Source organism: Oncorhynchus gorbuscha, linkage group LG10 (genome assembly GCF_021184085.1).
Source record: "Oncorhynchus gorbuscha isolate QuinsamMale2020 ecotype Even-year linkage group LG10, OgorEven_v1.0, whole genome shotgun sequence".
NCBI classification, from domain to species: domain Eukaryota; kingdom Metazoa; phylum Chordata; class Actinopteri; order Salmoniformes; family Salmonidae; genus Oncorhynchus; species Oncorhynchus gorbuscha.
The window spans coordinates 11198542-11210484 of record NC_060182.1 but is presented as its reverse complement, the minus strand read 5'-3'; the positions used below and the strand labels follow the sequence as shown (position 1 = coordinate 11210484).

Below are 11943 nucleotides of genomic sequence, written 5' to 3'. Positions count from 1 at the left end.
ACACCACTACACCCTTAATCACATCACTACACCCCTAATCACACCACTACACCCCTAATCACACCACTACACCCTTAATCACATCACTACACCCCTAATCACACCACTACACCCCTAATCACACCCCCAATCACACCACTACACCCCTAATCACACCACTACACCCCTAATCACACCACTACACCCCTAATCACACCACTACACCCCTAATCACACCACTACACCCTTAATCACATCACTACACCCCTAATCACACCACTACACCCCTAATCACACCACTACACCCCTAATCACACCCCTAATCACACCACTACACCCCTAATCAGACCACTACACCCCTAATCACACCACTACACCCCTAATCACACCACTACACCCACCCCTAATCACACCACTACACCCCTAATCACACCACTACACCCCTAATCACACCACTACACCCCTAATAACACCCCTAATCACACCACTACACCCCTAATCACACCACTACACCCCTAATCACACCACTACACCCCTAATCACACCACTACACCCTTAATCACACCACTACACCCCTAATCACACCACTACACCCCTAATCACACCACTACACCCTTAATCACACCACTACACCCCTAATCACACCACTACACCCCTAATCACACCACTACACCCTTAATCACACCACTACACCCCTAATCACACCACTACCCCTAATCACACCACTACACCCCTAATCACACCACTACACCCCTAATCACACCACTATACCCTTAATCACACCCCTACACCCTTAATCACACCACTACACCCCTAAATACACCACTACACCCCTAATCACACCCCTACACCCTTAATCACACCACTACACCCCTAATCACACCACTATACCCCTAATCACACCACTACACCCCTAATCACACCACTACACCCCTAATCACACCACTATACCCTAATCACACCACTACACCCCTAAGCACACCACTACACCCCTAATCACACCCCTACACCCTTAATCACACCACTACACCCCTAATCACACTACTACACCCCTAATCACACCACTAAACCCCTAATCACACCACTACACTCCTAATCACATCTCTACAATACTAATCACACCACTACACCCTTAATCACATCACTACACCCCTAATCATACCACTACACCCCTAATCACACCACTACACCCCTAATCACACCCCTAATCACACCACTACACCCCTAATCACACCACTACACCCCTAATCACACCACTACACCCCTAATCACACCACTACACCCTTAATCACATCACTACACCCCTAATCACACCACTACACCCCTAATCACACCACTACACCCCTAATCACACCCCCAATCACACCACTACACCCCTAATCACACCACTACACCCCTAATCACACCACTACACCCCTAATCACACCACTACACCCCTAATCACACCACTACACCCTTAATCACATCACTACACCCCTAATCACACCACTACACCCCTAATCACACCACTACACCCCTAATCACACCCCTATTCACACCACTACACCCCTAATCACACCACTACACCCCTAATCACACCACTACACCCCTAATCACACCACTACACCCCTAATAACACCCCTAATCACACCACTACACCCATAATCACACCACTACACCCCTAATCACACCTACACCCTTAATCACACCACTACACCCCTAATCACACCACTATACCCCTAATCACACCACTACACCCCTAATCACACCACTACACCCCTAATCACACCACTATACCCTTAATCACACCACTACACCCCTAATCACACCACTACACCCCTAATCACACCACTAAACCCCTAATCACACCACTACACTCCTAATCACATCTCTACAATACTAATCACACCACTACACCCTTAATCACATCACTACACCCCTAATCATACCACTACACCCCTAATCACACCACTACACCCCTAATCACACCCCTAATCACACCACTACACCCCTAATCACACCACTACACCCCTAATCACACCACTACACCCCTAATCACACCACTACACCCTTAATCACATCACTACACCCCTAATCACACCACTACACCCCTAATCACACCACTACACCCCTAATCACACCCCCAATCACACCACTACACCCCTAATCACACCACTACACCCCTAATCACACCACTACACCCCTAATCACACCACTACACCCCTAATCACACCACTACACCCTTAATCACATCACTACACCCCTAATCACACCACTACACCCCTAATCACACCACTACACCCCTAATCACACCCCTAATCACACCACTACACCCCTAATCAGACCACTACACCCCTAATCACACCACTACACCCCTAATCACACCACTACACCCCTAATAACACCCCTAATCACACCACTACACCCCTAATCACACCACTACACCCCTAATCACACCACTACACCCCTAATCACACCACTACACCCATAATCACACCACTACACCCTTAATCACACCACTACACCCCTAATCACACCACTACACCCCTAATCACACCACTACACCCCTAATCACACCACTACACCCCTAATCACACCCCTAATCACACCACTACACCCCTAATCACACCACTACACCCCTAATCACACCACTACACCCCTAATCACACCACTACACCCCTAATCACACCCCTAATCACACCACTGCACCCCTAATCACACCACTACACCCCTAATCACACCACTACACCCCTAATAACACCCCACTACACCCCTAATCACACCACTGCACCCCTAATCACACCACTACACCCCTAATCACACCACTACACCCCTAATAACACCCCTACACCCCTAATCACCACTACACCCCTAATCACACCACTACACCCCTAATCAACCACTACACCCCTAATCACACCACTACACCCCTAATCACACCACTACACCCCTAATCACACCCCTAATCACACCACTGCACCCCTAATCACACCACTACACCCCTAATCACACCACTACACCCCTAATAACACCCCACTACACCCCTAATCACACCACTACACCCCTAATCACACCACTACACCCCTAATCACACCACTACACCCTTAATCACATCACTACACCCCTAATCACACCACTACACCCCTAATCACACCACTACACCCCTAATCACACCCCTATTCACACCACTACACCCCTAATCACACCACTACACCCCTAATCACACCACTACACCCCTAATCACACCACTACACCCCTAATAACACCCCTAATCACACCACTACACCCATAATCACACCACTACACCCCTAATCACACCCCTACACCCTTAATCACACCACTACACCCCTAATCACACCACTATACCCCTAATCACACCACTACACCCCTAATCACACCACTACACCCCTAATCACACCACTATACCCTTAATCACACCACTACACCCCTAAGCACACCACTACACCCCTAATCACACCACTACACCCTTAATCACACCACTACACCCCTAATCACACCACTACACCCCTAATCACACCACTAAACCCCTAATCACACCACTACACTCCTAATCACATCTCTACAATACTAATCACACCACTACACCCTTAATCACATCACTACACCCCTAATCATACCACTACACCCCTAATCACACCACTACACCCCTAATCACACCCCTAATCACACCACTACACCCCTAATCACACCACTACACCCCTAATCACACCACTACACCCCTAATCACACCACTACACCCTTAATCACATCACTACACCCCTAATCACACCACTACACCCCTAATCACACCACTACACCCCTAATCACACCCCCAATCACACCACTACACCCCTAATCACACCACTACACCCCTAATCACACCACTACACCCCTAATCACACCACTACACCCCTAATCACACCACTACACCCTTAATCACATCACTACACCCCTAATCACACCACTACACCCCTAATCACACCACTACACCCCTAATCACACCCCTAATCACACCACTACACCCCTAATCAGACCACTACACCCCTAATCACACCACTACACCCCTAATCACACCACTACACCCCTAATAACACCCCTAATCACACCACTACACCCCTAATCACACCACTACACCCCTAATCACACCACTACACCCCTAATCACACCACTACACCCATAATCACACCACTACACCCTTAATCACACCACTACACCCCTAATCACACCACTACACCCCTAATCACACCACTACACCCCTAATCACACCACTACACCCCTAATCACACCCCTAATCACACCACTACACCCCTAATCACACCACTACACCCCTAATCACACCCCTAATCACACCACTGCACCCCTAATCACACCACTACACCCCTAATCACACCACTACACCCCTAATAACACCCCACTACACCCCTAATCACACCACTGCACCCCTAATCACACCACTACACCCCTAATCACACCACTACACCCCTAATAACACCCCACTACACCCCTAATCACACCACTACACCCCTAATCACACCACTACACCCCTAATCACACCACTACACCCCTAATCACACCACTACACCCCTAATCACACCACTACACCCCTAATCACACCCTAATCACACCACTGCACCCCTAATCACACCACTACACCCCTAATCACACAACTACACCCCTAATAACACCCCACTACACCCCTAATCACACCACTACACCCCTAATCACACCACTACACCCCTAATCACACCACTACACCCCTAATCACACCACTACACCCCTAATCACACCACTACACCCCTAATCACACCCCTAATCACACCACTGCACCCCTAATCACACCACTACACCCCTAATCACACCACTACACCCCTAATAACACCCCTAATCACACCACTACACCCCTAATCACACCACTACACCCCTAATCACACCACTACACCCCTAATCACACCACTACACCCCTAATCACACCACTACACCCCTAATCACACCACTACACCCTTAATCACACCACTACACCCCTAATCACACCACTACACCCCTAATCACACCACTACACCCCTAATCACACCACTACACCCCTAATCACACCACTACACCCCTAATCACACCACTATACCCTTAATCACACCCCTACACCCTTAATCACACCACTACACCCCTAAATACACCACTACACCCCTAATCACACCCTACACCCTTAATCACACCACTACACCCCTAATCACACCACTATACCCCTAATCACACCACTACACCCCTAATCACACCACTACACCCCTAATCACACCACTATACCCTTAATCACACCACTACACCCCTAAGCACACCACTACACCCCTAATTACACCCCTACACCCTTAATCACACCACTACACCCCTAATCACACCACTACACCCCTAATCACACCACTAAACCCCTAATCACACCACTACACTCCTAATCACATCTCTACAATACTAATCATACCCCTACACCCCTAATCACACCCCTACACCCCTAATCACACAACTATACCCGTAATCGCACCCCTAATCACACCACTACACCTAATCACATCACTACACCCCTAATCACACCACTACACTCCTAATCACATCTCTACAATACTAATCATACCCCTACACCTCTTATCATACCCCTACACTCCTAATCACATCTCTACAATACTAATCATACCCCTACACCCCTAATCACACCCCTACACCCCTAATCACACAACTATACCCTTAATCACACCCCTACACCCCTAATCACACCCCCAATCACACCACTACACCCCTAATCACACCCCTACACCCCCAATCACACCCTTACCCCAATTACACCCTACACCCCTAATCACACCCATACACCCCTAATAACACCCATGCCCCCTAATCACACCCCTACACCCCTAATCACATCTCTACACCCCTAATCACACCCCTGATCACACCACTACACCCCCAATCACATCTCTACACCCTTAATCACACCCCTACACTCCTAATCACATCTCTACAATACTAATCATACCCCTACACCCCTAATCACACCCCTACACCCCTAATCACATCCCTACACCCTTAATCACAACCTTACACCCCTAATCACATCCCTACGCCCCTACACATCTACACCCCTTCACCCCATACACCACTATACTTCTACACCTTTACAAAAACCTCTACACACCTACACCTCTACACCCCTACACCTCTACACCCCTACACCTCTACACATCTACACCTCTACAACTCTACACTCCTACACTTCTACACATCTACACCCCTACACATCTACACCTCTACAACTCTACACCTCTACACCCGACACATCTAAACCTCTACACCTCTACACCCCTACCCCACTACAACTCTACACCTCTGCACCCCTACACATCTAAACCTCTACACCCCTACACCTCTACACCCCTACAACTCTACACCTCTACACCTCTTTACCCCTACACCTCTACACCACTAGAACTCTACACCCCTACACCTCTACACCCCTACACCCCCAATCACATCTCTACACCCTTAATCACACCCCTACACTCCTAATCACATCTCTACAATACTAATCATACCCCTACACCCCTAATCACACCCCTACACCCCTAATCACACAACTACACCCTTAATCACACCCCTACACCCCTAATCACACCCCCAATCACACCACTACACCCCTAATCACCCCCTACACCCCCAATCACACCCTTACCCCAATTACACCCTACACCCCTAATCACACCCATACACCCCTAATAACACCCATGCCCCCTAATCACACCCTACACCCCTAATCACATCTCTACACCCCTAATCACACCCCTGATCACACCACTACACCCCCAATCACATCTCTACACCCTTAATCACACCCTACACTCCTAATCACATCTCTACAATACTAATCATACCCCTACACCCCTAATCACACCCCTACACCCCTAATCACATCCCTACACCCTTAATCACAACCTTACACCCTAATCACATCCCTACGCCCCTACACATCTACACCCCTTCACCCCATACACCACTATACTTCTACACCTTTACAAAAACCTCTACACACCTACACCTCTACACCCCTACACCTCTACACCCCTACACCTCTACACATCTACACCTCTACAACTCTACACTCCTACACTTCTACACATCTACACCCCTACACATCTACACCTCTACAACCCTACACCTCTACACCCGACACATCTAAACCTCTACACCTCTACACCCCTACCCCACTACAACTCTACACCTCTGCACCCCTACACATCTAAACCTCTACACCCCTACACCTCTACACCCCTACAACTCTACACCTCTACACCTCTTTACCCCTACACCTCTACACCACTAGAACTCTACACCCCTACACCTCTACACCCCTACACCCTTAATCACACCACTACACCCCTAATCACACCACTATACCCCTAATCACACCACTACACCCCTAATCACACCACTACACCCCTAATCACACCACTATACCCTTAATCACACCACTACACCCCTAAGCACACCACTACACCCCTAATCACACCACTACACCCTTAATCACACCACTACACCCCTAATCACACCACTACACCCCTAATCACACCACTAAACCCCTAATCACACCACTACACTCCTAATCACATCTCTACAATACTAATCACACCACTACACCCTTAATCACATCACTACACCCCTAATCATACCACTACACCCCTAATCACACCACTACACCCCTAATCACACCCCTAATCACACCACTACACCCCTAATCACACCACTACACCCCTAATCACACCACTACACCCCTAATCACACCACTACACCCTTAATCACATCACTACACCCCTAATCACACCACTACACCCCTAATCACACCACTACACCCCTAATCACACCCCCAATCACACCACTACACCCCTAATCACACCACTACACCCCTAATCACACCACTACACCCCTAATCACACCACTACACCCCTAATCACACCACTACACCCTTAATCACATCACTACACCCCTAATCACACCACTACACCCCTAATCACACCACTACACCCTAATCACACCCCTAATCACACCACTACACCCCTAATCAGACCACTACACCCCTAATCACACCACTACACCCCTAATCACACCACTACACCCCTAATAACACCCCTAATCACACCACTACACCCCTAATCACACCACTACACCCCTAATCACACCACTACACCCCTAATCACACCACTACACCCATAATCACACCACTACACCCTTAATCACACCACTACACCCCTAATCACATCACTACACCCCTAATCACACCACTACACCCCTAATCACACCACTACACCCCTAATCACACCCCTAGTCACACCACTACACCCCTAATCACACCACTACACCCCTAATCACACCACTACACCCCTAATCACACCACTACACCCCTAATCACACCCCTAATCACACCACTGCACCCCTAATCACACCACTACACCCCTAATCACACCACTACACCCCTAATAACACCCCACTACACCCCTAATCACACCACTACACCCCTAATCACACCACTACACCCCTAATCACACCACTACACCCTTAATCACACCCCTAATCACACCACTACACCCCTAATCACACCACTACACCCCTAATCACACCACTACACCCCTAATCACACCACTACACCTAATCACACCCCTAATCACACCACTGCACCCCTTATCACACCACTACACCCCTAATCACACCACTACACCCCTAATAACACCCCTAATCACACCACTACACCCCTAATCACACCACTACACCCCTAATCACACCACTACACCCCTAATCACACCACTACACCCCTAATCACACCACTACACCCCTAATCACACCACTACACCCCTAATCACACCACTACACCCCTAATCACACCACTATACCCTTAATCACACCCCTACACCCTTAATCACACCACTACACCCCTAAATACACCACTACAACCCTAATCACACCCCTACACCCTTAATCACACCACTACACCCCTAATCACACCACTATACCCCTAATCACACCACTACACCCCTAATCACACCACTACACCCCTAATCACACCACTATACCCTTAATCACACCACTACACCCCTAAGCACACCACTACACCCCTAATTACACCCCTACACCCTTAATCACACCACTACACCCCTAATCACACCACTACACCCCTAATCACACCACTAAACCCCTAATCACACCACTACACTCCTAATCACATCTCTACAATACTAATCATACCCCTACACCCCTAATCACACCCCTACACCCCTAATCACACAACTATACCCGTAATCGCACCCCTAATCACACCACTACACCCCTAATCACATCACTACACCCCTAATCACACCACTACACTCCTAATCACATCTCTACAATACTAATCATACCCCTACACCTCTTATCATACCCCTACACTCCTAATCACATCTCTACAATACTAATCATACCCCTACACCCCTAATCACACCCCTACACCCCTAATCACACAACTACACCCTTAATCACACCCCTACACCCCTAATCACACCCCCAATCACACCACTACACCCCTAATCACACCCCTACACCCCCAATCACACCCTTACCCCAATTACACCCTACACCCCTAATCACACCCATACACCCCTAATAACACCCATGCCCCCCTAATCACACCCCTACACCCCTAATCACATCTCTACACCCCTAATCACACCCCTGATCACACCACTACACCCCCAATCACATCTCTACACCCTTAATCACACCCCTACACTCCTAATCACATCTCTACAATACTAATCATACCCCTACACCCCTAATCACACCCCTACACCCCTAATCACATCCCTACACCCTTAATCACAACCTTACACCCCTAATCACATCCCTACGCCCCTACACATCTACACCCCTTCACCCCATACACCACTATACTTCTACACCTTTACAAAAACCTCTACACACCTACACCTCTACACCCCTACACCTCTACACCCCTACACCTCTACACATCTACACCTCTACAACTCTACACTCCTACACTTCTACACATCTACACCCCTACACATCTACACCTCTACAACTCTACACCTCTACACCCGACACATCTAAACCTCTACACCTCTACACCCCTACCCCACTACAACTCTACACCTCTGCACCCCTACACATCTAAACCTCTACACCCCTACACCTCTACACCCCTACAACTCTACACCTCTACACCTCTTTACCCCTACACCTCTACACCACTAGAACTCTACACCCTTACACCTCTACACCCCTACACCTCTACACCTCTAGACATCTAACCTCTACACCCCTACACCTCTACACCCCTACACATCTAAACCTCTACACCCCTACACCTCTACACCCCTACACCTCTACACCTCTACACATCTAACCTCTACACCCCTACACCTCTACACCTCTACACATCTAACCTCTACACCCCTACACCTCTACACCCCTACACATCTAAACCTCCACACCCCTACACCTCTACACCCCTACAACTCTACACCTCTACACCACTACAACTCTACACCTATACACCCCTACAACCCTACACTTCTAAACCCCTTCACTCCTACACCTCTACACCCCTACACCTCTACAAAAACCTCTACACCCATAAACCTCTACAAGAACCTCTACACCCCTACACCTCTACAAAACCCTCTACACCCCTACACCTCTACACCCTTCACCTCTACACCTCTACACTCCTACACCTCTACACCCTTCACCTCTACACCTCTACACCCCTACACATCTACACCCCTACACCTCTACAAAAACCTCTACACACCTACATCTCTACAAAAACCTCTACACCTCTACACCCGCATCCCCTCACTCTATGACACTCTAAGCCCCCCCCACTACATTCTGCCTGTTGATATTAGGGACACTACAGTATACATATTATATATATATTTCTATACCAGGACAACAGAAATCTCTGAAGACAGTCTGACAACTTATGGCAGAGCACTTCTGTTACAAGCTTTAAATTCACCTGTCTCGATTTATACTCCACATAATACCATATTGAGCACCACAAGTCTCATAGTTCTCCCAGACGACCAGTACCAGATTCCCCCGGGGAATCACAGTGGCCAGACATGCTTTATACCCACCCATCATGTCATGTCAAGGCTAGAAGCCGTGACTTCATATCGAGAACGACTAAAAACCTTCATGGTGACATCTCCTTGTCCCGACAGGCCAGCTCTCTGTGGCTGATGGGAAAAGATCCCAGAGTCCAGTTCCTCTGACCGCACAGGAGAATAGTAGCTACTGTATGAAGCAGAATAAAGCAGACTATAGCTTCCCTCTCGTATCAACTGAAAACCTATAAATATCCTGCATGTAGGATAAATGAAACTAGAGGAACGTGTATATTTCCGTCACACGTCCCTACAGACAGTGTTTCATCTACCCACTAACCCAGACAGCCCTGCTCCCTTTCCCTCTGCAGCCCTACCTCATTGCAGTGATGCCCAGGACTCGGACTGCACGGCACGGTCTGGCATCCAACGACAGCCCCAAATCATCCACCCGCACTAAGGTTGCATGGCAGTGTTGTTATTCCTGATGGCAGCACTACTGAGCTGTCTCTCTGTCGCCGGCTGTATTATCTCTCTCTCTCTCTGCTTTCTCTCCCGGCCTGTCTCACTATCGGAGCTCCTTTCTACTCTTGCGTTCGTTTTCGTGCTCTGCTGAGCTCTCCCCTTCTCTCTCTGTGTGCTCTCCCTCTCTCTCTCTCTCTGTGCTCTCGCTCTCACTCCCTCCCTCCCTCTTTCTCTCTCTCTCTCTCTCTCTCTCTCTCTCTCTCTCTCTCTCTCTCTCTCTCTCTCTCTCTCTCTCTCTCTCTCTCTCTCTCTCTCTCTCTCTCTCTCTCTCTCTGTGTTCTCTCCCTTTCTCTCTCTCTGTGTGCTCTCTCTCTCACTCACTGCA

General features: G+C 48.5%; 1 protein-coding gene across 6 annotated transcripts in view; it reads right to left on the bottom strand.

Moving 5' to 3' along the window:
- The window catches only part of LOC124045539 (extracellular sulfatase Sulf-2-like), a 367147-nt gene that overhangs the window by 107544 nt on the left and 247660 nt on the right, over nt 1–11943 (bottom strand). For 4 of the 6 annotated variants that reach the window (XM_046364887.1, XM_046364890.1, XM_046364891.1 and 1 more), the window contains exon 1: nt 11471–11782. The exons of the other annotated variants lie outside the window; for them this stretch is intronic. The gene's annotated coding sequence lies outside the window, so the exon portion shown is untranslated. Of the gene's footprint in view, nt 1–11470; nt 11783–11943 lie in introns of those variants that run through there. 6 annotated transcript variants of the gene reach the window in all.